Here is a 25,581-nt window from a genome sequence, read left to right as displayed (position 1 = left end):
AATTCTATTAGTTAGAGAAGAACATCTAGAATATGACCACAATACTGTTTGATCATCTCTCCTGGTTTTTCAGGTGTGAGATAGACTTGGTAAATCTTTATAATTTTTGTATTTAAGGTAAAATTATAACTTAATGACTTTAAAAATAATCAACACTCAATATTTGTTTCTTATAATAATAGTAATACTGTGACATCTAGCTTTTACTGACGATTTATTGTTTGCCAGGCATCACACTAAGAACTTTACGTGAATTATTTCATTTAACCTTCAGAACATCTCTGTTTAGGTTGGTACTCAAATGTTTTCCATATTATATTGAGGAAACTGAAGCTTTCAGAGGTTAAATAAAAACTTACATAGTTTGTACACACAGCTTGTACAAGGAGAGACAGTGTTTCAGTCAGGGTTCTCCAGAAAAAAAAACAGAAAAACAGAAGCAATGGGATATATGTGAGACATAGATAAATATAGATATAGATGTAGATTTATTTTAAGGAATTGGCTCACATGATTATGAGGGCTGGTAAGTCTGAAATCTGTAGGATAGGGTGGCAGGCTGGAAACTAAGGCATGATTTTTGCTATAGTCCTGACACAGGATTCCTTCTCCGATTAACCTCAAGGTTTATTTTGTTTTGTTTTTTTAAGTCCTTCAACTAATTGGATGAGGTCCACCCACATTTTATCTTTTATTTAAAGTCCAGTGATTGTTGATGTTAATCACATCTAGGACATACCTCTGCGGCAACATCTAGACTACTGTTTGACCGAACAACTGAGCACCATAGCCTAGTCAACTTGACATGTAAAGTTTAACATCATACAATGGTAGCAGTAATGAGCATTTTGCCCAGCTGTAGACCTTGTCTCTCTTTTTGTGTCCTCTGAATTGGATTTATCTACTCAGTTATAGACAGGACTGTAACATAATATTGCTAATATTTCAGCTGATAAGACTCAGAAAATTGCCTTCAGTGTATAAAGATGTACGTGAGTTTGAGGTCTTAATTACTTCATCACGTACTTATAATACAGCTAAGTCACCTCCATAACAGCAGTCGTGTCAAGTGTATCCTCTGCTCAGCTGATCCTTTACTGGGTTTCATTAGAGATTGGCAGAAAGACTGGCAGCAGCACCCCTTAGACATAAAGGTAGCTTCTCTTCTTTTCTGCACATTAATTCCCAGTGCTGACTAACTAAAAACACACAATCTTTCTGTCACCATCCTTTCCTAAATAGGTAACTGAACTCTAAATCTTTAAGAATAGGTTTTGTTCTTTATAATCTTACTTAGTATTTGACTAATTAATAAGCTCAGTCATTAGATTGCTTCTCTTTTTTGTCTTACTCACTCTCTAGGTAATTTTTACTAATCTCATGGCTTAAAAATACGACTATGTTGATAACTCCCCAGTTTATTATCCCTAGTCCAGATCTTTCGCTTACCTCCAGACCTGTATCCATCTACCTACTTGGCGTCTTCTGCTTAGATATCATACTTCAGATGACACAACAGCTCCTAAGACTTTCTCCCAAACCATATCTATCTCAGCCTTGGGCAACTCCATTCTTAAAGTTGCCCAGGCCATAAATGTTGCTTTTATCCTAACTGCTCCTAATACATCACACATTGAGCCCTGCAGCACATCTTACTGACTCTGCCACAAAATATATCCAGCACATTACCTTCGCTATCCCCTTGATCCAAAATATTGCCATCATTTCTCACTTGACTTGTCCCGGCAGCATTTTCTATAGTCTTCCTGCTTCTGCCTTGATCCTCTTAAAGGCCATTCTCAACACAACAACCTGGGTGACGTTTATTAAAATGTGGATCCTTTTGCTCCTCTGCTCAGAAACCCCCAGAGCCGTGCTGTGCAAGATGGTAACCACTAGTTACATGTAGCTATTGAAATTTAATAAAATTAAATTTAATTTAAAATGTAGTATCACCGTTCAGGTACTCAGTATCCACACGTGGGTAGTGGCTAGCCTATTAGACAGCGCAGAACATTTCCATTATTGCACAAAGTTCCACTGGACCGTGTTGCTCCAGAAGTTTCCTGTGTCACTGAAAGTTAAAATCCTTATAATGACCAGCAAGGACAGAGTGCACTATTTTTGATAGACTTCTCTAAGTCCATTCTGATAAAGGACCACTTGGGCAAAGAACTGTCTGAGCACATCAAGCAGAGGAAACAGCCTGCAAAAGAAGGAGGGGCTTGGCCTATCCAAGAGCAGGCGGAGACCAGTATGGCTGCAGTGGAGTGAGCCATGGGATGAGAAGGTTATAATCTTTGTTAACTCTTTGACCTCCTCTCCTGCTACTCTCCCCTGGCTCATTTTATTCCAGTCACTGTGGCTTTTTGCTGTTTTTTAGGCTTTTAGGACATGCTTATTCTACTTGGAATGCTTTCTCCCAAACAATCTACGCAGGTACCTCTCCCACTTTCTTCCAGTTTTAATTCAAAATTAAAGATTTTGAATTAAATTAAATTAAAGCCATCTGTAGCTACTTCTTTCCCCCCAAGTATTTTATATTGCATTTCTCTGCTTTATTTTTCCTTTTCCAACATTTATTACCATCTTACATATTATATACTTTACTTGTGTATCAGTTGTATTATTTTGTCTCCCGCCAGAACACAAGCTCCATAATGGAAGGGATTTTTTCTCTCTTTTGTCTATAGTAGCATACCTTGCACCTAGAATAATGCCTGATACATGTTGCTAAATAAATATCCACTGAATAAATTAATAAATTAATACTTGATGTATACCCTTTTTTACAGAGATACTGATGATGGAATGGAAAAATAAATTAGTCTATTGTCTGGGACAATTTTATATTTTAAATGAAATCATTTTATTAAATGACAAAAAGTACTCATCCTTGCATAAAACCAAAGCTCAGGTTCATCTGGAAAGTGAGATGAACAATTCCTATTTCATTAGGTTATTTAAATGGTAAAATGAAGTATTATATGCAAAATGCTTAACAGTGTCTAACACAGAGTAGACTTCTCATATTTGTTAGCTCTTTGAAAAGAGCCTTTAAAAAGAGCCTTGTTTTTTTAGAGCAGTATTAGATTTACAAAAGAGATTTCACTTATATCCCCACACATGTATACCCTCTCCCATAATCAAGGTCAATCACCCAAATGGTACATTTTTTAACCAAGACTGAACCTACATTGACACAGCATAATATAATCACCCAAGGTCTGTAGTCCACCTGAGGGCTCACTCTTGGTGTTGTACATTCTGTGGGTTGGGACAAATAGATGGTGACATGTATCCATCATTATAAAATCTTAGTGAGTATCTTGGTTGCTTCCAAGTTTTGGCAGTTATGAATAAAGCTGCTATAAACATCCATGGGCAGGTATTTTTGTGGACACTGGTTTTTAGCTCCTTTGGGTAAATACTAAAAAGCATGATTGATGAATGGTATGGTAAGAGTATGTTTAGTTCTGTAGAAACCACCAGAGTGTCTTCAAAGTGGCTATACCATTTTGCATTCTCACTACCAATGTATGAGAAATTCTGTTGTTCCACCTCCTTGCCAGCATTGGGTATTGTCAGTGTTCCAGATTTTAGCCATTCTAATAGGTAAAGTAGTGGTATCTCATTGTTTTGATTTGCATATTCCTGATGACATATGATGTGGAACACCATTTCATGTGCTTATTTTCCATATGTACATCTTCTTTGGTGAGGTGCCTGTTAAGTCTTGGACCTATTTTTTTAACCAGGTTATTTGCTTTTATATTATTGAGTTTTAAGAGTTCTTCCTGTATTTTGCATAACTTTCCTTTATCAGATGTGTCTTTTGCCAATTATTTTCTCCCCATCTGTGGCTTGTCTTTTCATTCTCTTGATAGTGTCTTTTGTAGTGCAGAAGTTATTCACTTTAATGAAGTCCGGCTTTTGTTGTTTATTTCATGGATAATATCTCTGGTGTTGTATCTAAAAAGGCACCACTGTGCCCAAAGTCATTTAGGTTTTCTCTTCTAGGAGTTTTATGGTTTTGCATTTTAGATTTAGGTCTGTGATCCAGTTTTAGCTAATTATTTTGAAGGATGTAAAGTCTGTAGTCTATTTCTGGGTTCTCTGTTCCATTGACCTATTTGTCTATTCTTTCAGCAATACCATACTGTCTTGGTTAATGTGGCTTTATGGTAGTTTTGAGTCAAGTATCGTCAGTCCTCCCACTTTGTTCTTCTCCTTCCAAAGAGCCTTTTCAAAGTAATTTCCCATCAGCCATCAGACCATGAAAAGAGGGTTCCCAGAACCCTCTAACTTGTAATATATAGCTATAATTTACTGATTTTATTAATTTAATGAACAGATAACTCTTGTTAGCATCATGGTAAAGTAGACTTACTCCCTGCCCTCACTTAGTTCATAATAGTCAAATAGAAGTGACTAATATTAAACAAAACAAGTGATTATAGAAATAAGAGATGTAAATACAAACTCTGGCAATTACTAGGGAAGAAAACTACAGGGTACTCTGAAGGAGAGGGTATAACAGAAAATCTTCATGTTAGATTAGGGAGTCAGGGAAGATTTCTTTGAAGAAGTTCTGTTTGAGCTAAAGAATGAGCAGGGAATCATCACAGAGGATGGGGTGTAGAACATCCAAGAGAGAAATATTACAAAGACTCAGAGCTTAGAAATAATAAAATGAATGGAAAAGAGACTAGTATGTCTAGAGCTTAGTGAGCGATGGGGATAGTGGCTTGAGATAAGGCTGGAGAGTAACATGTGAGCCGAATGATTTAAAGTCTTGTAGATCATGTTAAGGATTTGTGACTTTATCCTAAGTGGCATAAAAAGCAGTGAAAGGTTTTAAGCAGAAGAGTAACACGATCTGATTTATGTTTTAAAAAATCAGTCTGGCTGCTTTAAAAAGACATCCTGGGAGTAATAGGGAGGTGTGGTCACTCCATTTATAGCCGAGTTCAAGTGTCACCCTGTGGCATTCCCTGGCTTCCCTACTTTTCTTAACCCTACCTCCTCCTATTTTGTTATTATCTGTATTGCAGTTATCTGTGATACACCACTTAATGTTTTATAGTTGTGTGGACACACGTCTCTTCCAATAGACTTGTAGCTTCCTAAGTGGAGGAATTAAATGGTATTTAATCCTGTTATTAAATATATGTTTGAATGAAATCTGAAGGGATTTCATTCCTATAATGTTATACGTGCTGTTTTACCCAAGAAAATACTGAATTTTAACATAAAATTCCTTTTACTTTTATCTTCATGCTGGCTCTAACATATTTTAGCTTTTGAATTAATATTACTGCTCTTTATTTTGTCCTGAGGAGGAACTAGATTCTGACAGCTCTTTTAAAATGCATATTCAAGAATTAACATTTTTAAATAATACTTAGTATGTACAAACAGTTTTTCTTTATTTTATATTTTTGGGTCATATTTTCAAATTTTTAAACTACATAGCTAAATTAAAAACTGGGCAAAAGACTTGATTGAAATTTTTCCTAAGAAGATATAGGAATGGCCAACTTGAAAAGATGCTCAACATTACCAATCATTAGGGAAATGCAAATGAAAACCACAATGAGCTATCACCTCACACCTGTTAGAATGGCTATCATCAGGAAGACAAGAGAGAACAAATGCTGGCAAGAATGTGGAGAAAAGGGAACCCTTGGGTGCCTGGGTGGTTCAGTTGGTTAAGCGTCTGCCTTCAGCTCAGGTCATGATCCTGGAGTTCCAGGATCGAGTCCTGCATCAGGCTCCCTGCTCAGCAGGGAGTCTGCTTCTCCCATGGTAAGAGACCCAAGGCAGAACCTATTCCCCTGCCAATGAAGGACTAAACTGTTGAGTCTGGCAGTGAGAAGGTGCTTCTCCCTCTGACCCTACCCCATCTCATGTGCTCTCTCTCTCTCATTCTCCCTCTCTCAAATAAATAAAATCTTTCAAAAAAAGAAAAAGGGAAACCTTGAGCAACTGTTGGTAAGAATGTAAATTGGTACAGCCAATGGAAATGGTACAACTAATGGAAATGGTACAACTAATGGAAAATAGTGTGGAGGCTCCTCAAAAAATTAAAAATAGAAATACCATATGATTCAGCAATTCCTATTCTGGGATGTATTTGAAGGAAACAAAAACACTATATTGAAAAGATATCGGGGCGCCTGGGTGGCTCAGTCAGTTAAGCGACTGCCTTCGACTCAGGTCAGGTATGTATATATACACACACACATACATATATATATATATATAAAATGGAATGGAATGTTATTCAGCCATAAAGAAAAAGAACAAGGAAATCCTGCCATTTGCAAAAACATGGATGGACCTCACATTATGCTAAGTGAAATAAGTCAGACAGAGAAAGACAAATATTATATGATCTCACTTACATGTGGAACCAAAAAGAAAGAAAGAAGAAAACAAAGTCAGAGAAAAAGAGATCAGACTTGTGGTTACCAGCTGCAGGGGGTTGGTGGAGGGGGAATTGGAGGAAGGTGATCAAAACGTGCAAACTTTCAGTTATAAGGTAAATAAGTACCAGGGATATAATGTACAACATGATGACTATAGCTTACACTGCTATATGGTATATATGAAAGTTAAGACACTAGATACTGAGCGTTCTTATCACAAAGAAAAAAACATTTTTTTTCTCTTTTTTCATATCTCTATGAGATGGTGGATGTTGACTAAACTTACTATGGTAATCATTTTACAATACACATAAGTCAAATTATTGTGCTCTATACCTTAAACTTATATAATGCTGGATATCAGTTATATCTCAGTAAAACTGGAAAAAAAACTGCATAAGCCATAACAACCTAAATTAAACTTAAGAGATTTTAATAAGCTCTTGAGTAAAAATGCACACACACACACACACTCACACACACGGTCCCAATTTTTAGTCTGCATTTTCATATAAGCATTACTATTGAGATTTTGTATGGCAGAAGCTTATATTTATTGAGTACAGCTTTGTATTGGCAGCACCTCTGTTGATACTTCACATCTAATATCTTATTTTAATTCTAATAACTTGGTAAGGTAGGTATTATTTTTTCCCCCCTGCATGTAAGAGATGTGAGTCTCAGAAGAGTTGAGTCGCTGGCCCAGTGTTGTGTAACTCAATAATGAGGACAGGATCCGAATCCAGGTCTAAGTAACCCTAAAGCCCATGGTCATTCCAGTGATGAAATTAATTATTACATTCATTGGAAAAATTATTGATTGGAATAACAAAATAAAAAGCACTTATTAAATGGAATGAGACTCAAGATTCTGGGGCTTTAGAAGGTATTTTTAAAGTTTTACAAATCCAAGATCTGATCTAAATGGACAGTAGAACTGCTGCCCGGAGGAGGCAAGACAGAACTTGCAGTCTGAAACTCACAGGGTAGATTGACTGCTCAAACAAAAATAAACAAACGTATTTTCTTAACAGGAGTTAACAGCATCCAGTGTCCTACAAAATAATATTTAAGATATCCAGGGTATAATCCAAAATTACCTAATATGCAAAGAACCTGGGAAATCTTACCATTTCTCAAGGAAAGAGAATTAATAAATACCAATCCCAAGATAACCCAGATATTAAAAGTATGAGACAAATATTTAAAGCAGCTGTTATACAACCACCTTCCATGAAGTCAAAGTAAACACTTCTTAAATGAACGGAATGATAGAAGATCTTAGAAGAGAAATAGAAAGTATATAAAAGAACCAAATGAAAATGAAAAATTTTATCAGAATTAAAAAATAATCATTTAATGAGCTTAATAGTAGAATAAAGATGACAGAGGAGAGAGTGCATGAGATTGAAGATAGATCATCAAAATTATACAAATGAAGAACAGAGAGAAACAGAGTGGGGAAAACAATGGAAAGAGTTCCAGGCAACTGTGGGACAATATTAAAAGGTCTAAAATTCATAACATTGAAGTCTCACAGAAGGAGGAGAAAGAGATTCATACAGAACAGTTATCTAAAGAACAAATGGCTGAAAACTTAACAAATTTGGTGGAAGATGTCAAGTTAGAGATTCAAGAAGCTCAGGATAAGCTCAATAAAAACTATACCCAGACACATCATAATCAATTTCCTAAAAACCAAAGATAAAGAAAAAAAATCTAAACAGAATCCAGAAGAAAATACAATACATTACATATAAAAGAAAAGCAATTCAAATAATTACAGCATTTTCATCAGAAATCATGGAGTCCTGCAATTGCCAAACGAAAATTCTATATTCAACAAAAATACCACATCCAGAAACACAAGCAAAATAAAAACATTGTCAAATGATGGAAATCTAAGAGAATTCCTCTGTACTAGACATGTTCTCAAAGAAATGCTGAAGGGATGTTCTTCAGGCACAAGAAGGAAGAAACATAGGGGAACTTGGAAATTGGGAATGAAGAAATTGTTTTGTTTTGTTATGTTTTTTCCCACAAAGATGTAAAGGCAAGTTGGTGGAGAAATGATAGTCTTTCCAACAAATAATGCCAGAACAATCGAACACTCACATACAAAAATTGGACCCCTGAACTATGACTCACATCTTATGCAAAATTTAACTTAAAATGGATGATAGACTTATATGTACAATGTAAATTCTAAAATTCCTAGAAAAAAACATAGGAAGAAATCTTTGCAACCTTGTTTGTGTTGGACAAAGTTATTAGATATAGCACTAAAAGCCTGATTGATAAAAGAAAAAAAAATCCTACAATGGACTTTATCTTAGTCTGCTTGAGCTACTATAACAAAAACACCATGTGGTGGCTTATAAACAACAAAAATTTGTATCTAACAGTTCTGGAGGCTGACAAGTCCAAGGATAAAAGCACTGGCAGATTCAGTGTCAGGTGAGCCCACATCCTGGTTCATATAGATGGGTGCCTTCATGCTGTGTCCTCACAAGATGAAAGAGTTGAGGGATCTCCCTAGGATTCCTTTTATAAGGGCACTAATCCTATTCATGAGGGCCCCACCCTCATTACCTAATCACTTTCCAGAGACCTCACTTCCAGATACTACCATATTGGGGATTAGGTTTCAACATAAAACTGGGGGGGGGGGGCGGGGGAGGACACAAAAACATTCAATCCATGGCAGGCTTTATCAAATTAAAAACTTTGTGTGTGTGAAAGAGACTGTTGAGAATGCCACATTCTCTCATACTGGGAAAACTATAGACTGGGAAAAAGAATTTGCAAATCACATAATCTTGCAAAGCTCTTATAAATATAAATGTATACAAGTATAAGAATATATATTTATCCAAGTATAATAGTATACAAGGGACTTACAAGTGTGTGTATGTATGTGTATGTATGTATGTACGTAATGTGTGTGTGTATATGTAATATGTATGTATAAAGAACTTTCCAAACTTAACAGTAAGAAAACAAACATTACAGTAAAAAAGCAAGCAAAATATTTGGGCCCTTCAGCACAGACAATGTACAGATGACTAATACCCACATGAAAAGATACTCACTATCCTTAGCTATTAAGGAAGTTCAAATTAAAACAACAATCAGTTGCTAATACTTATCTATTAGAATGACTAAAATTAAAACAAAAACCTTACAATGCAAGAGCTGACAAAAAGGTGAAGTAGCTGAACTCATGTACATTGCTGGTGGAAATACAAAATTGTGCATCCTCTTTGGAAAGCAGTTTGGCAGTTTTCTTAGACAATCAAACATGCACTTACTGTATGACACAGCAATCCTATTCCCAAGTATTTACTCAAGGAGAAATGAAAACTTTACATTCATGCAGAAAACTTGTAATGAATGCTCATAGCAACTCTATTAATAAATGCCCCAAAATTGAAAGTAGCCCAAAGTTTCTTTAACCAGTGAATGGATAAACAGTACATCCACATAATAGTACTCAGCAATATAAAGGAATCGACTATTGATAACATGCAACAACCTAAATGAATCTCAAGTGTATTCTGCAAAATAAAAGAAGCCAGACTCAAAAGAACACAAACTGTATAATTCCATTTATGTGACATTTGGAAAAAGCAAAACCTTAGGCAAATAAAACATATTGGTGGCTTCTAAGTGTTAAGAGTAGAAAGGAAGTTTGATGAGAAAGGGACAACATGAGGGAGCTTTTGGGGAGGATTGAACTATTCTGTATCTTTTTTTTTTAAGATTTTATTTATTTATTTGAGAGAGAGAGAGAATGAGAGATAGAGAGCTCGAGAGTGAAGAGGGTCAGAGGGAGAAGCAGACTCCCTGCTGAGCATGGAGCCCGATGTGGGACTCGATCCCGGGACTCCAGGATCATGACCTGAGCCAAAGGCAGTCGCTTAACCAACTGAGCCACCCAGGCGCCCTGAACTATTCTGTACCTTGATTGCGGTAGTGGTTTCATGACTCTGCTTTTGTCAGGATTTATAGAACTGTACACCAAAAAAGAGTGAATTTTACTGTATATAAATTAATAAATGTTCAAAAACTTTAAAAAAATCAAAGCCTCAAAGAAGTCTTTATAGATCACTCATGAATTGTGAATACTAATGTTTATCAAACTATATTCCATTTTTAATATTGAGAATTACAATCAAATAGTTTTAATTTACTGCTTTAAAGTTAAATAAATTACAACTCAGGTTTCCTGCCAACACAAGTATATTGGTCATATAATCATAGAACATAAGTTAGATTTTTCTATAATAGCTATAAATGAATTAATTTTCACTATATGTATTTTTTAAATTATATAGTTTTTAAAATGCTTAAGTAAATGTAGTAAATGTACTATTCTCTGATAAAGATTATGAAATGTTCAGAGGGAGAAAAAAGAACTTTTTTCCAACAATTTTTAAGTAGTTTAAAGTGTCAAGATTTAAATTAGGAATGTGCTCTACACTCGAGTAGTGGTTATAAGCTGTGCTGCTCGGTGTATTGATAGTTACTGGGTTAGACAAATAATCTCCTAATTGTGATCTCCATGACAATATGAGTTACAAGATGGAAAAAGAAACCTGTTTAGAAATCAAATATATTGATATCACAGCCCGCATTTGTTTAATGGCTATGAAGTTTCATAGAATGCTTATCCTGTAGCTTCCTAAGAGCTATGTAAATGAACATAACAGTTCAAATGGGAAAATGACGTACTTATTGGATTTCAACCTGATATTCTACACCTTCAAAACAAGAGTTCTCATACTCACTGTATCATGAATTTAAAGTCAAAATAATAAACTAATATAAAGAATGAGCAGGTAGTGCTGTGGAGTGAAAATTGGAAATAAATTCTGGCTTTGGAATATTCTGAAACAATCCCATTAACTTTCACTTCCTGGCTTCACTTCTGTTTCCTTTATCTTTAAACGTTCTCTATTGCCATCTATAATGGATATGAACTACAACCACTGCACTCCGGTATTTATTTAATTCCAAACTAATTTGCTCTGAGTTCCTTCCACGGGGCTGTTGGAAAATTCAATCTCAGTTATTAATAGGACCCTACCATATACACTCCTGGATTATGCAGAGATTCTAGTAATCTTATTAATATAAAGCCCTGGGATCTTCATATCACTCTGGGCTCTGGAGATATGCTTAATTTATGCTTGAAGGGGAGTCTGTTTATGGACAAAATGAGACATTAGGTTCTATGTTAATGCAAGGAGCTGTGGCACCTAGGGTACAGCCACGTATGTTCCTGCTATTTCATTGGGAGTAGATGTCCCCCCCCCTTTCAGGACCCTCTTCATATATCATCTTCTTAGTCTTGGAATAAACTCAAATTTGGATACTTCAGGCTCTCTACCCCTCAGGCCTCTATGATCCATCATCTCTGAAAGGATAGTTGAGCTACTTTTTAAAAGGAATATCTCCTATGGCTCCTGAGAAGATAGGAGTAGTCTCAGGTCTCCTAGATTCAAAACCCTGCTTGTTATGGAGGGATTGTCGTAGAGTGAAGTGGAGATTTTGCTTATTTTTCTCATCCATTTAGATTCCCTAGCCCAAACCTTTCTGCAACTATGCTGGGACATCTGTTTGATGCAAGGGTTCTGTAATCATGGAACATATTTTGTTTTTCTTTGGGAATTTGAACCTTTGACATTCAACTCACTGTGTTCTAAATGAGGTTACTAATTCTAACTGCTCTAATAGAAAACATAAATCTAAGAGTCATCATGACTTGATGATTGAGTAGAGAGGAATGAACCAAGGACGTTGCCCACGTTATTCTCATAATTCACTGGGTGAATGGTGGGGCCATTCTTAGAACTGAAAAACGTTCATGGAACTGGTATAGATGGGAAGATGATTATTGAGTGTGCCTTGCCTGTGGCACATTCTAGTGTAAAGGTCCACCACAAGATTGAAACTAGAGCTCCATATGATATTAGGTCACTAGTTATACATGTGCTAACTTTCTCAGGCATGGCCAAAACATATTTTCCAGTACAAATTTCATCTCTCCTATTCACCCAGGAAAGGGCATCTAGGAGACATCCTTGATTTACTTCTTTCTTTCAGCCCTCCCTCTCCCCATACAGCACACATACACAGATTGTCCATCAACAGGTGCTGCCAGCAATACATTTGGGATATATGCTTTCTTCTTCAAAGCACTGAAAATAGTAGATTCTTCCAGGGTTGTGTTTTGCTGGGTAGGTTCATCAAGGGAAGGGAGCAAAGATAGTAAGATACAAGTAAGAAAATGGTTGAAGTGAGAGATTGTGTACTTAGTCTAAGGTAGTTCAGGAAGGAAAGTAAAGAAAGAAGGGAATTGATAGGCAGATGATAATGGAGTCAAGAAAACAAGAGTTGCTAAGCTGAAAGAATGGGCAGTTTTAGGATGTTTTAATTTAAGATTTCAGAACAACAGCAGTGCAAGATTGACAAATCCAGAATGGTCCTGAAAGTGGTTAAGTGGGGTCAAGTTGAAGATCATGGTAATGAGGAGGTCAAGAAACTGAAAAAGATGGAATCTTGCATGTGGCACTTATGTTGAATTACCCAAGATAATTTCAGTACTTGGGTTGGAAAGGAAGATTGTCAGCATCTTTTAAGTCTTCAGTAAATAAAAGGACTGGCCTAGGACGCTGGTATAGGACTCCAGGTGGGGAAAGGAATAGGTGGTATTGCCAGATTCAGCAAGAGCCTCAAAGGGGTCTCAAAGTTCACCTTTCCTTAAAATAAAGATCCAAATGAACAGGAGTAGAAAATATACTACAGGATGGCAGAACTTTAAAAAGCCTATCAGATCATTTTCCCTGATAGAAATCTAATGCAGATTACATAGGCAAGAGCAATGATTTGAAAGGATGAGGTGTTATAGATCAATAGTGATTATACAGGTCAGGACCAACAATGTCTATACTTTGGCTATGACAATGATCACACTGAAACCTTTATGACCCAATTGATTGCAAGGCAATTATTTCTGTTGCTTTTTTTTCCTAAAATATATAGACTTTTTTAAAAATTAGAATAATTATTTTAATAAGTCTCAGAAATAAGGCACTTTGTAAAATGTTTAATACACATAGTTAGAGTTGTATAAAACATACAAATGAAGAAAATCAATAAGTAGATTATAAAATAAAAAATCTCACAAAAATTAGACTACTTTCTTAGCATGAAAATCATTAGGTTTAAAACAAAAAATAAAGTTTTGGATCTTCACATAAATGAAACTTCTCCTTCATTTACAGATGGCATAAAGTTTAAAATTTTTGGCCATTTGCAACAAGTGCCTGGAGTTAGAGGAGATGATCACAATCCCTCAGTCATTTATTGGGCTGCTAATTAAAATATTCATTTGTGAAACTGTAGGAAATATTTCTTAAGCAGTAACATCTGCTGTGTTGGCAGATGGTATTTTTGCTGGAATCATTGAAGATAGTACCTTACTAGACTGTCGAGAAAAATCTCTGGACTCCTTTAATGTGATTGTTTTTATAAGCTTGTATTTTAGATTAGACATTTTTAGTTAAATATCACTGTATTCCCTAAAATAGTATGTTCAACCCATTGACTTCTTGAAAATCATAAAGAGACATATAAAAATGTTTAATAAGTTGAATTCAAACAGTATTTTTGTCTAGAAAGATCCTGTTCTTATAACTGCATATCATATATATTTTTGTTTTTGTAAATGAAATGAGTAAATAACAGTGACATTGCTCTATATTATATACACACTAAAGTTTTATGCATTAGATTGTGAAGTGTCTTTTGCTGCTTGTGTTCCCAAGTAGTTTACTGTCTTTTGTCAGTAATAAGGGTTGCCTGTTTAGTTGGAAAGTGCCATTGCCCTAGAGTGCTGTATTTTGAAGTCATCTGTCATGGATACATTGTAGAGAGAAGACTATTTATGTTTATGGCATTTTAAGTAACTGAGTTAAACCCTTTGGAATATAGAGAAATGGCTTGTTTACTGTCATCACTGTTCACTTAATCTTGTGACCCTGACATGATGGCATTCCCATAAATCTCCCTGTGGGTAGTTCAGTAAAACAGATGAACATCAAAATGTAATGACTGTTTCAGCTTTAGGAATTAACTATCTGATGGAATAAATATGGCCCGCATAGTACTGTTACAGAAGCATTTACCACTCCCCTTTTCTAACAAGCAATACTAGAAAATAATTATATATTGTAATTTGTATTCTATTTTTAGATAATATTTGCAGTATCTAGGAGTCATATCATTAAGAGGAAAAGAAAATAGATAAAAATAACATGTATATTATGACATTTTTAAGGCAGTTTAAATTTGTTGGCATATTTAAGATTATAAAAATAATCTTTTATTTCTGTAAGGACGTTTTAATATAGCTTTCTGTTGTGTTTTCATTGTATTACATCGTTATTTTTTCTATATTCACTTTTTAAAAATATTTGCAATTATATAATTTCTCAAATGTAAATTTTTTACTTCAGTAGTTTTTTTTACCCCACCTGTTTTGTAAGCAACTATTGAGGCATTCAGGGAAAAAAAATTGGGGCCATCGAGGCATTCAAGGAAAAAAAAACTAACAAGCAGCACTAAGATAATGGAAGAAACTGAAAGAAACTAACACTTCTCTACCACATCCCAGAGGTAATGTCCACAAACTGGAAGAAAATCAACTTTGCTTCAACATTCTTTAAAAAAGCAAATGCTATTAATACTCTCATTGCTTAGATAATAGATCTATAGGATGAAATGATTTTAAAGATGAAATGATCTTAAAGCAAGTTACATTTGTCTCCCAATTTCCATATGTAAAAAACTTTTTGTCAGTTTATTTTGGTGTGATAAAACCCCTAATCCTCTTTTCCAATAGGATTTTGTACTTTGGCTACTATTAATCCAATTTGCATGATAATGATAAATTCTAAACACAAAAGTGTACTGTATAATGTCAGATCTGTGGGGGGAAAGCATAGCATTTATATTTTTATACAGGTTATTATAAAAATGTGTATAACAGATCTATTAAAAAAAAAACTCTCAAAAAATTTTCAGTAGCAACCCAGGCAGAAAAGTAAGAAAATGAAAAGCTCTGAATCCTGTCAAAAAAGAAGGTCAATTACTAATACGATACAAGACCCCAGAAAAATAAGGTAAATCAGATATCTTTACTAATTAAATCTTTGACCATTAGCATCAAGTTGAGAAACAATCTTCCATGAAGAGAAGGTTGATATGTATTACTACATACATGATCAGCTACTTTAATTTAGGTTTTGGCAACTAAGCCCTAAAAATGCTTCCTTTTATTTTAACAGCCTTTCAAAGTGATATGACGCCTAAAAATTTGTTTGTGGACAGTGGTAAGACAGAAACTGTTTTCTTTTAAGTGGAATTCTTTTGTGTTAGCTATTAATATTCATAAATAGCTACCAAATACAGTCAGGCACTCTACAGATGAACATACTGTTCAGAGCCAGGGAATGGGGTATTATTTAAAAGAATTTTTATGCGTTTTCAATCTTAACATAAAGCTTAAAAATTAAGTATCGCTGCCTTCTGGATGAAGAAAGACTTTTAAGGGCTAGGCAATAAAATATAGCAAATATAAACTATCATTTAGGCATTTTTAAAGTGTATAAACTGATTTATCCAACTGAGTAAACTGAGTGGTTTTTTTAGAACACTTTAAGATACATTTTTAAGCAGTAAATTAACAAACATATGAAATAGCTAGCAAGATACCTCATTAACTTCTTTAAGAGCATTTATTAAGTATATGATAAGTAGATAGAGTTTCACCTTTCAGTAAATTTGATGGTGTCATGATCAGAGTTGGGTGAGTATTGGTTTCAAATATTAATAGTTCAAGGGCACTTAAGTGATGAGGACCTTGTAATTATTCCCTTGAGGAGCATCATGTCTGTGATACTTAATTTAAAATAAAGTCAAGACTTTCTTCTCTGGTTAATCGCAACTACTTTTTATTTACCATCTCCCAGATTATTTTACATTAAATTTCAACTTTTGTGATGTATAAAATGATAGTCTCTCACAACTTTACGTATGCTCCTAATTCAGGGACGCCCGTGTGGCTCAATTGGTTAAGTGTCTGCCTTCCGCTCGGGTCATGATCCCAGTGTCCTGGGATCAAGCCCCACGTGGGGCTCCCAGGTCTGTGGGAAGCCTGCTTCTCCCTCTCCCACTACCCCCTGCTTGTGTTCCCTCTCTTGCTGTCTCTCTCTCTCTCTCAAATATATAAATAAAATCTTTAAATAAAATGATTTTCATTTTGAAATTGCAGTCTCCTCCATCTTCCTTCAGCCACAGCATTATTTGTTTTTATTCTTGGTTTTATTATAAATCCTTTTACCATCATTAACACTAGTATTGTTTGTTTCATATTTGAAACAGTCTGCACTCCAGATATTTTAAAGTAGCTCTTTGATCTATTTTGAACATTGACAATTTACATTATTATTAATACATAGTACATGCCTCTTAAGTAGGTTGTGAAGATTAAAAACATAGTAAGTGCAGATGTTAGTCATTATTATTCTTATAATTATGTCACTCCTTGCTACTTATTTTCCAAAAGGGGTAACTTCTTACCTTTATAAAATTCGAAAAACACCTAACGTATATCTAAAACTTAGTATATTAATTCTGTGTGTTTTGGCTTCAGATGCTGGGGTTAGAAAATATTGTTAGGGAGGGTCCACTGTTCAGCCTCTGCCTGTAAACAGATACACTCATACCATCCAAGACACATACTTGTTTTTAATGTGGAACTGTGCTGTATGTTAGGTCCAAGCATTTTTATGGGAGCCTGCCAGCTTGGATGAGTACCAGAATACCTTAATGATTATCCCAGGAAAAAACAACAACAACACAAGAAAAACAAACAAAATTTAAAAAAAAATAAACATTTAACTGGCCTTTGTTAAAATGCCGTATTCTCAGATCAGAATTTCCAGCTGTTCACTTGACTATCCTATGAGGCCTTACAGTGAATAAAACTGAGCTGAAGTATTACCACTTACAGTTTAGTGTCTTCCTTCTTTGTGCTTCTGTAACTTTCTTACTTAGTTTATGTCCCTGCTATATTGTATATTTATTTTTTTATTTTACTGTCAAAACTCTGGATTCTTCATAAGTTGGAGTTCTTGGTATGTGTCACAGTGCCTGGCATATAAGAAGTGGTCTGTAAATAAATATTACTGAGTAAGTAAGGAAGTGAATGAATGAAAAGATGGATGAATACAGGAGTTCAACGTACCAATAATTGCTCTCAGAGAATTCTGAAATGTTACTGAGTGGGCCCAAATAATAATTATTATTGGATAATAAGACAATAGTAATTATTATTTGGGCATATTTGCTAGCATTTCAGAAATTACTAAGTTTGGATAAAGAGGGTCTCCAGGGTGGCTCAGTCAGTTGAATGTCTAATTCTTGATTTCGGCTCAGATCATGATCTCAGGCTCCTGGGATCTAGCCCCATATCCAGCTCCCCTACTTCTCCTTGTCTCTTGTCTCCCTCTCCCTCAGCTTCCTACCCCCCTCGTGTGCACACCTCCTATCTCTCTAAAATAAAATAAATCTTAGGGGCTCCTGGGTGGCTCAGTTGTTAAAGCATCTGCCTTCAGCTCAGGTCATGATCCCGGGGTCCTGGGATCAAGCCCCGTGTCTGGCTCCCTGCTCAGCGGGGAGCCTGCTTCTCCCTCTCCCTCCGAAGCTCCCCCTGCTTGTGTTCCCTGTCTCCCTGTGTCTCTCTCTGTCAAATAAATAAAATCTTTAAAAAAATAAAATAAAATAAATCTTACCCAAAAAAAGTTTGGATAAAGAATTGAGTAAGAGTACATTTTGCCTCTGTTTCTCCCTTTAACTTTCTGCTTTCCCTTGAAATATGGAAATAATGAGTAATATTATTCAGGATATTTTTAATTATTTTAAATATAATATTTTATATGTTTTGGTAAAATTCTAATTTTCAGTGTATCATTTAGTTAACTTTGAACACAATAGAAGTAAACAAACTTGTTAAATTAGTTTAAACTTTATTATTAAAATTAATTTTTAAGAATTAATTATATGGATGGCATTATGTTGGACCTTTAGACTCAGACAGACTTGAATTCAGATTTCATCTCCAAAGCTTCAGATCGGTATAGCTTTGACAAATTTCCTAACCTCTTCAAGCTTCAGTATTTTTCATATGTAAAATATGACATATTAACTATCTCACAGAATTGTGGACCATGCATTAGAAAACAAAATTTTATAATTTTATCAATTTTATAATTAACATGAATATTTCAAGCTGGTAATAATTTTAAAGCAAACCTAAGTAATAACTTAGTGGCATTTTTACTGTTTTTTATCTAAATATGTGCAGTATTATATTTGATCATTGGAATAATTATCAGCATATTTCAGGCCCAAAACACTTAGAGAGACTTAAGTGTTACTGTTCTTACTAAGTAAGAACAGACTTACTGTTCTGATCTCTGATTATTTATCTTATGGTTTTCATTTATACTTCTCACTGTTATCTAAATTAAACTACTCATTGGCATTGTACTTTTACAAAAACATAGAAATATATGGCTACAGTATTTAGKAGAAATAACTTTCCTGAATAAAACTGATAGGATTCTTCATTAGTACTGTTTTTCCAAGAGAAAGAGTATCACCTATAATGCTGTAAAGCCAAAAATTATGCCTTTGACTTTAAAAGTTTCTGGAAGCTTTTTAAAAAGCATTAAAGTTAAAATGTGTATAGATTTGTTTCCCTTTATTTCTGAGTGATTCCCTGTTATTAATCACCTTGGCACACTCTCCTAGCCTTTCAAAATTGTTGCTGTTTTTGTGGAGTGGTTTTAAAATAAGAAAATCTTAGAAAATTCTCTCCTATTTATTCTAAGAGTAAGATTATATCAGGCCCTCATCCTCTTGACTTGACACATTTACATGTTTCATTCTTGACTTCCACTACATTAAAGTATGTGCAAAAATGGTTTTATATAAACAGACAAGGGATACACCTTATTATGTTGTTTTGCAAATATCTGGCAAGGTGGGATGTTAACTTATGTTCCCAGAAACTATACACGAAATCCTGGTGTTTGGGAGGTCGAAATTTGTAGTAAATGATAAAACTTTGGCTTTGTAATAACAAGTTGGCTTGAATACATTATCAGAAGAATTAAGGAATTTAGGGAAAACTAGGCATGTTTCCTAAATTACTTTTTTTTATTCATAGTTAACTGAATTAGTAGGGCTGTTGTTTCCATTTACTTAGTAGATAAATTATTGTATCTCGAATATTTGAAAGGTAAGTATTTTTTACCTGAGAAGTATTTATAAGGGAAAACGTCCAACTAGGATGCAATTTGTCAGAAACTAATTTGGCGGGTTTGGGGGTGGGGGCGGTATAAGCATAAACCTTTTGTCGTTGTTCTTTTTATTCCTTTTTTTTTAATTCCTTTTTTTTTTTAACTCTTGTTTTTCGTCAAGAAGAGGGAAAGAAAAATGACTCATTATTTCCATGATCTAAAGGTTTTACTGCAGCAGCTGAGCAGCTCACTTTTATTCAGTGCTACATTAACTTTTCCATTAAGGGCCCTGTTGTGAAGTACGGAGCCCTTGAGCATTACGAAGTTGCTGTCTGGTGTTCGTTCATTGATATGGCTACTATATTTGAATATTGGAATCATTCCAGAGTGAAAGTCTTCATTACTTTTTAAGAAAGTTTCTTTCATCTTAAATTTGGTTAAACTTAATTTCACTGCTGTGGATTAAATGTCTGTAAATAATTTTATAAGACTTTTTTTTTCTCATTTAGAACTTCTGTCACATAAACTACAATATAATTATGATGTTACTATTATTCATAAAACCCAGATTTGTATGTGACAGATCCTACTTGAGGAAAAAGACAGATACTTTGGTGTCACACATGGCCTACATTTAGTTCATTTTTCTTCTTTTCCTTCTTTTCATTCATTCTAGAAATTATCCCAGTTGTCCAGAATTGTGCAAGACCTGAGGGATAGTCTCCAGGAGGCTGGAGTCTTCAGGTGACAGTGAAGATGGGAGAAAATAGGATTCCTTCCTGTGGATGGCGTCAGGCTGTTGAAGGAGAGGGGGATTTAGAGTTGCAGAGCAGTTAGGAAAAGGGGGTGTGATGTTGTGGGCACATGCTTTAAGAAAGGGAGACTGTAGAAGAGTGGTTACAAGCCTGCTTAGGGTGGACAGTGTGGAAGTTTAGGAGGCTCATACACAGAGCGGTATGTACTATGTTTCTTCCTAGCAGATTTTCAGGCCTCGCTCATCTTGGTAAGAGGATAAATTCTGTATTGATGAAAAGGCCATAGTAATCAGTTACCCTGTGTTTTCAGGTTTAAAGAGCTAAGAAATAGGGAAAATGCTGGTAAGAACCAAGTTTATGTTTTGAGAGATTTTGTTTGTTGATAGGTTGGTTTGGGTTTTGGGATTTTATTTTATTTCACCTTATCTTATCTTATTTTGCATTTTTACCAAACAGAGATCAAAAGAAGAGACAGACAGACAGATGTCCCTACCAACTGTGGGAGTGAGCTACCGTGGTAGCAGGCTGATTGATGTTGATCAAAAGCAGTATCAGGCTAATGAGCCGCAAGGACCAGCGGCAGAGATGGTGAAACACTAGGTAGAGAAAAAAAGCTGATTTAAACACTGACCAGTGATTGTAGAGGGAGACCCAAGGCAGAACCTATTCCCCTGCCAATGAAGGACTAAACTGTTGAGTCTGGCAGTGAGAAGGAACTATACTTTGGGGATTAGGGTTTGATAGGTTATCCCCTTCCGGTATAGCAATAATCTCTGTTATCTATAGTTTTGATGGTTAATTTCCCCCAAATGCAAATGTTTCCAAACTTTTACATCTGAAACACATGAAGCATCATGTGTTGCTTCATGTTACGTCATGAAGCAACAAGGTGCTGCCTCTCATTCCATAACCTTGTTAAAATCTACCTCTTTTAATAAATAAGCCTCTAGCTCAGATCCCAGTTGTCTACTGATCCATCCAGATATTTAGCCTTCCGGCTGTCTGTAACTGATTTTCAGTTCTTTTCTCAGCCCAGTGCTTTACCATATCATATTCTCTTGGAAGCCATCTGGCTCCTGCCTTTACAGTAACCTCACAATAAATTCTGATACTTGCACCATTATAGCCCTATCTTTATGACCTGTGTCATACCTGTTATTTATGCTATCAAAACAAATAAAGAACCACAAATGTACATACAAGTACACAAACTCACTCCCTGCCAAAAACAAGAACACTCATTTGGATCTTTTCATTGAAATTCCTTATTCTTATTCTGGTCTTTACAAGCTCTTTACTAATCACTGTAAGAGAGCAGCTTAGAGGGGAGAGTGTCATTCTATCATAGTATCTTTCCAAAAACCATCATAGTTATTCTGATTTCCATGTAGCTTTAGGATTAAAACAAAATTAGAAGAACAAAATAATAATTCTGATAATGATATATCAAAATTGAATAGCTAGATCATTGAATCTTACTGCCTTGAGGAAAAAATAAGTTTAGAACTGCAAAATGTTGGATGTGCTTGTGTGTATATATATATGTATGTGTGAATCTAGGAGTAGGCCTACACAAACTAGGTTAAATCTATTTTTCTTTCATTCTGTCTTGTGTTTCAGAGTCTCTCTTTCCAGAAGTTTCTCTGGCCCAGTTGGCTGGCATGGCTTCTGAAAAACAAAAACATAATAAAGTATCTCTCCCTCATAGGCATAAATCTGTTTTGCTAGTGGAAACTAAAAGATAGAGACAGGTTTCTAACTCACAGGAATGAATGTCTGTGGTCAAACTTTAGGAGATACAACTGGTCATTATAAACATATTTTAGAAGCTTCCTGGTATATTTAAATATATCATGACTTTGGCCATTTAACACCCTCTTCTTACTAAGTTAGCCTTGTAATTTTCCTTCACATGTTAGTAAAGAATGAAAATAAAGCCAGGGCTTGGGGGATCTTGGGCAGATTTTATTTTATAAGTAACTCAAATTGATAGATTTGGATTTCAAATAAGCAGCAAAATAGACCATAGATTATCACAGAGTGAAAGAAGAAGGCAAACAGAGACAGTAATTTTTTTTTTTACTTTGAAGTATGACACATACAGAAAAGAACATATATCATAATGAAACAGATCAGTGAATTTTCAAAAACTGAAAACATCTATGGAGTTATCCTGGATAAAGAAACAGAGCATTACCCAGCCTTAAAAGCCTCACTTGTACTTCCCACCCTCCCACCAATAACCAGTGTCCTAAATTCTAAGACAATATATTTCCTTTACCTACTTCTGTATTTATATGAATGGTTCATATAGTATGAACTCTTTTGTCTGGTACCTTCTACCTGGTATAGCTTTTGTGAGACTCATCCCCGTTGTTGCATGTGTAGTAGTTCATTTTGTGAATATACTTGAACTTACTTATTATACAGATTTTGACTAGTATGAGTCATATTGCTGTGAACATTTTAGTACATGATTGTTTTCATTTTTGTTATTTCTTTGATGAAAAAATCAATATGTTTCTGTTAGGCATATATCTAGGATTGGTTGTTAAGTCATAGTCTAGCTGAAGTTTAGCTTTACAGCATAACAGTTTTCCAAAGTGTTTGCTTAGTCATTCTACATCCTCTCTAACACTTGGCATTTTCGGTCTTTTTCATTTTAGCCATTTGGGTCAAAGTTAAATATACTACATTACAGTCTTAACCTGCATTTTCCCAATGACTAATGAAGTTGAGTATCTTTTATAATGACCACTAAAAGTTTGCCCATCCACTTTTGTCAAATGTTTGGTATAAGTCTTTTGTCTGTTGTTCTCTTGGGTATCTTTTTGTTCTTATTGATTTGTAAGACTTCATTAAATTTTCTGGATCTCAGGCCTTTTTGTTGGATGTATGTATTGCAGAAATCTCCCAGTCTGTGGGTTGCCTTTTGCTTTCCTATGTCTTGTCCAAATTATCCATTTTTTCTTTTATGGTTAGTAATTTCTGTTTCTTGTTTAAGATATCTTTGCCTACTCCAACATCACAGAGATACTCTCCTAGGTCTTATTCTAAAAGCTTTATTGCTTTGCCTTTCACATTCAGAGTTGAAACCCATCTGGAATTGCGTTTGGCAAGTGGTGGAAGTCAAGATTAATGTTTTACCATATGGTTATTCATTTGACACAGCACTATTTATTGAAAAGATCATTCTTTCCCTCTACTGTACTAAGATGTCTATTTCTGGGTCTGTCTCTGTACTTTTGGACTTTTTCTTCAATACTTTTGATCACTTTGTCTATTCCTGCACCAGTCCCACACTGCCTTAATTACTGCTGCTCTGTAAATAGGTCTTGGCACCTAGGAGTGCAAGTCTTTCAGTGTTGTGGTTCTCACAGCTTCACTTGACCATTCTTGGCCTTTGCATTTCCATTGTAGTTTTTTTTCAATCAGCTTTGCCAATTTCTGCAAGAAAAAAAAATGTGTTAGAATTTTGATTAGGAATGCATAGAATCTATAGAACAAGCTGGAGAGAATTGACATCTTTAAAATACTGAAATATAAATGGTATCATTTGTATGACCATACAACTCTATTTATATAGGTCTTCTTTAATTTCTCTCAGTAGTAACTTGTAGTTTTAGTGTGGAAGTGTTGTAAATCTTTCATAGGACTTATTCTTATGTGTTTGATATTTTTGTGAAACTGCTGCAAATATTTTAAAAATTTAACTGTGAGCTTGAGACTGATATATAAAATACAGTTGTTTCCTTGCGTAGACTTTTACCCAGTAACCTTCCAAATTCCCTTATTAATTATAATAGTTTGTATATTTATTAGACTTTCTGTGGACACATCCTATCATCTGCAAATACTGACAATTTTACTTCTTTTTTAATCTGCATACCTTTTTTTTTTTGGTTGTTTTTCTTACTTAATTCTAATGGCTGGAACCCCCAGTATAATGTTGAAGTATGATAGCTCTTGTCTTGTTCCTAATGGCAAGGGGAAAGTTTCAGATATTTTACAGTGATTGTGGTATTTGCCAGAGGATTGTTTGTTTGTTGCTTGGCAGATACTCTTTATTAGGTAAAAGAAAGTTCCCTTCCCTTCCCTTTCCATTTTGGTTTGTTCAAAAGTTTTTACCCTAAATAAATTGGTAACTTTGTCATATGTTTTTTCTTTATCACAATACTCATGATTTTTCTCCTCTTCTATGGAAGTAGTGACTGGTGTTATAATATTAAGCTACCAAAGGGTGATTATTAAAATAGAAAACTTTTTTATTACTGTTATTATGTTAATCACCATCCATTACATCATTAGTTTTTGATGTAGTGTTCCACGATTCATTGTTTGCCTATAACACCCTGTGCTCCGTGCAGTACGTGCCCTCTTTAATACCCATCACCAGGCTAACCCATCCTCCCACCGCCTTCCCCTCTAGAACCTTCAGTTTGTTTCTCAGAGTCCATAGGCTCTCATGGTTCATCTCCCTGCTCCGATTTCCCCCCCTTCATTCCTAAAATAGAAAACTTTTTAGACTGAAAACTTCTCAAAAGTTCAAGTGCCTAACCTCTAGCAATGTGTTTGGCACATAGATTGCTGTGTTTGTTAGTTAACTGGTAATTCAATTAATATGTCATTTGGGGGAATATGCCTTCTTCCATCCAAATTAATATGTATTAAACAACCATTCTGTGAAATGACACACAGCAGGCCGTTGTGCTATACGCTGTGTAGAATACAAAGATACGTAAAAATTTGTCTCAGCCTCGAGTAGCTATAGTTTAGTTTGTGAGATCATACCAAGCAGTATTTAGTTATAATTAAGTGAAGCATTATCTAGACTGTATACTTTATAAAGACATAGATGAATATTCAGATTTTTCAGTCCCAAGGAACAGCACAGGGTTGAAACAGCCAGGCTTGTCTCATTACATAAATTATCCAGAATAAAGTATGAGAATGGTAGTAGCTAAAGATAAGACTGCAAAATAGAGTTCAAATTCAATCAAGGAAGATCTTGAATGCCCTGCT

At 35.0% G+C, this 25,581-nt stretch overlaps 1 protein-coding gene across 10 annotated transcripts in view; it reads left to right on the top strand.

Annotated features, from left to right (window-relative positions):
* The window catches only part of NBEA (neurobeachin), a 686,692-nt gene that overhangs the window by 386,784 nt on the left and 274,327 nt on the right, over positions 1 to 25,581 (top strand). The gene's annotated exons all lie outside the window — the stretch shown is intronic.

Source organism: Callorhinus ursinus, unplaced genomic scaffold, assembly GCF_003265705.2.
Source record: "Callorhinus ursinus isolate GAN/ISIS: 27379988/994484 unplaced genomic scaffold, GSC_fseal_2.0 scaffold7, whole genome shotgun sequence".
Lineage (NCBI taxonomy): Eukaryota > Metazoa > Chordata > Mammalia > Carnivora > Otariidae > Callorhinus > Callorhinus ursinus.
The sequence above is the reverse complement of the archived record's forward strand: the minus strand, read 5'-3'. Positions and strand labels throughout refer to the sequence as shown.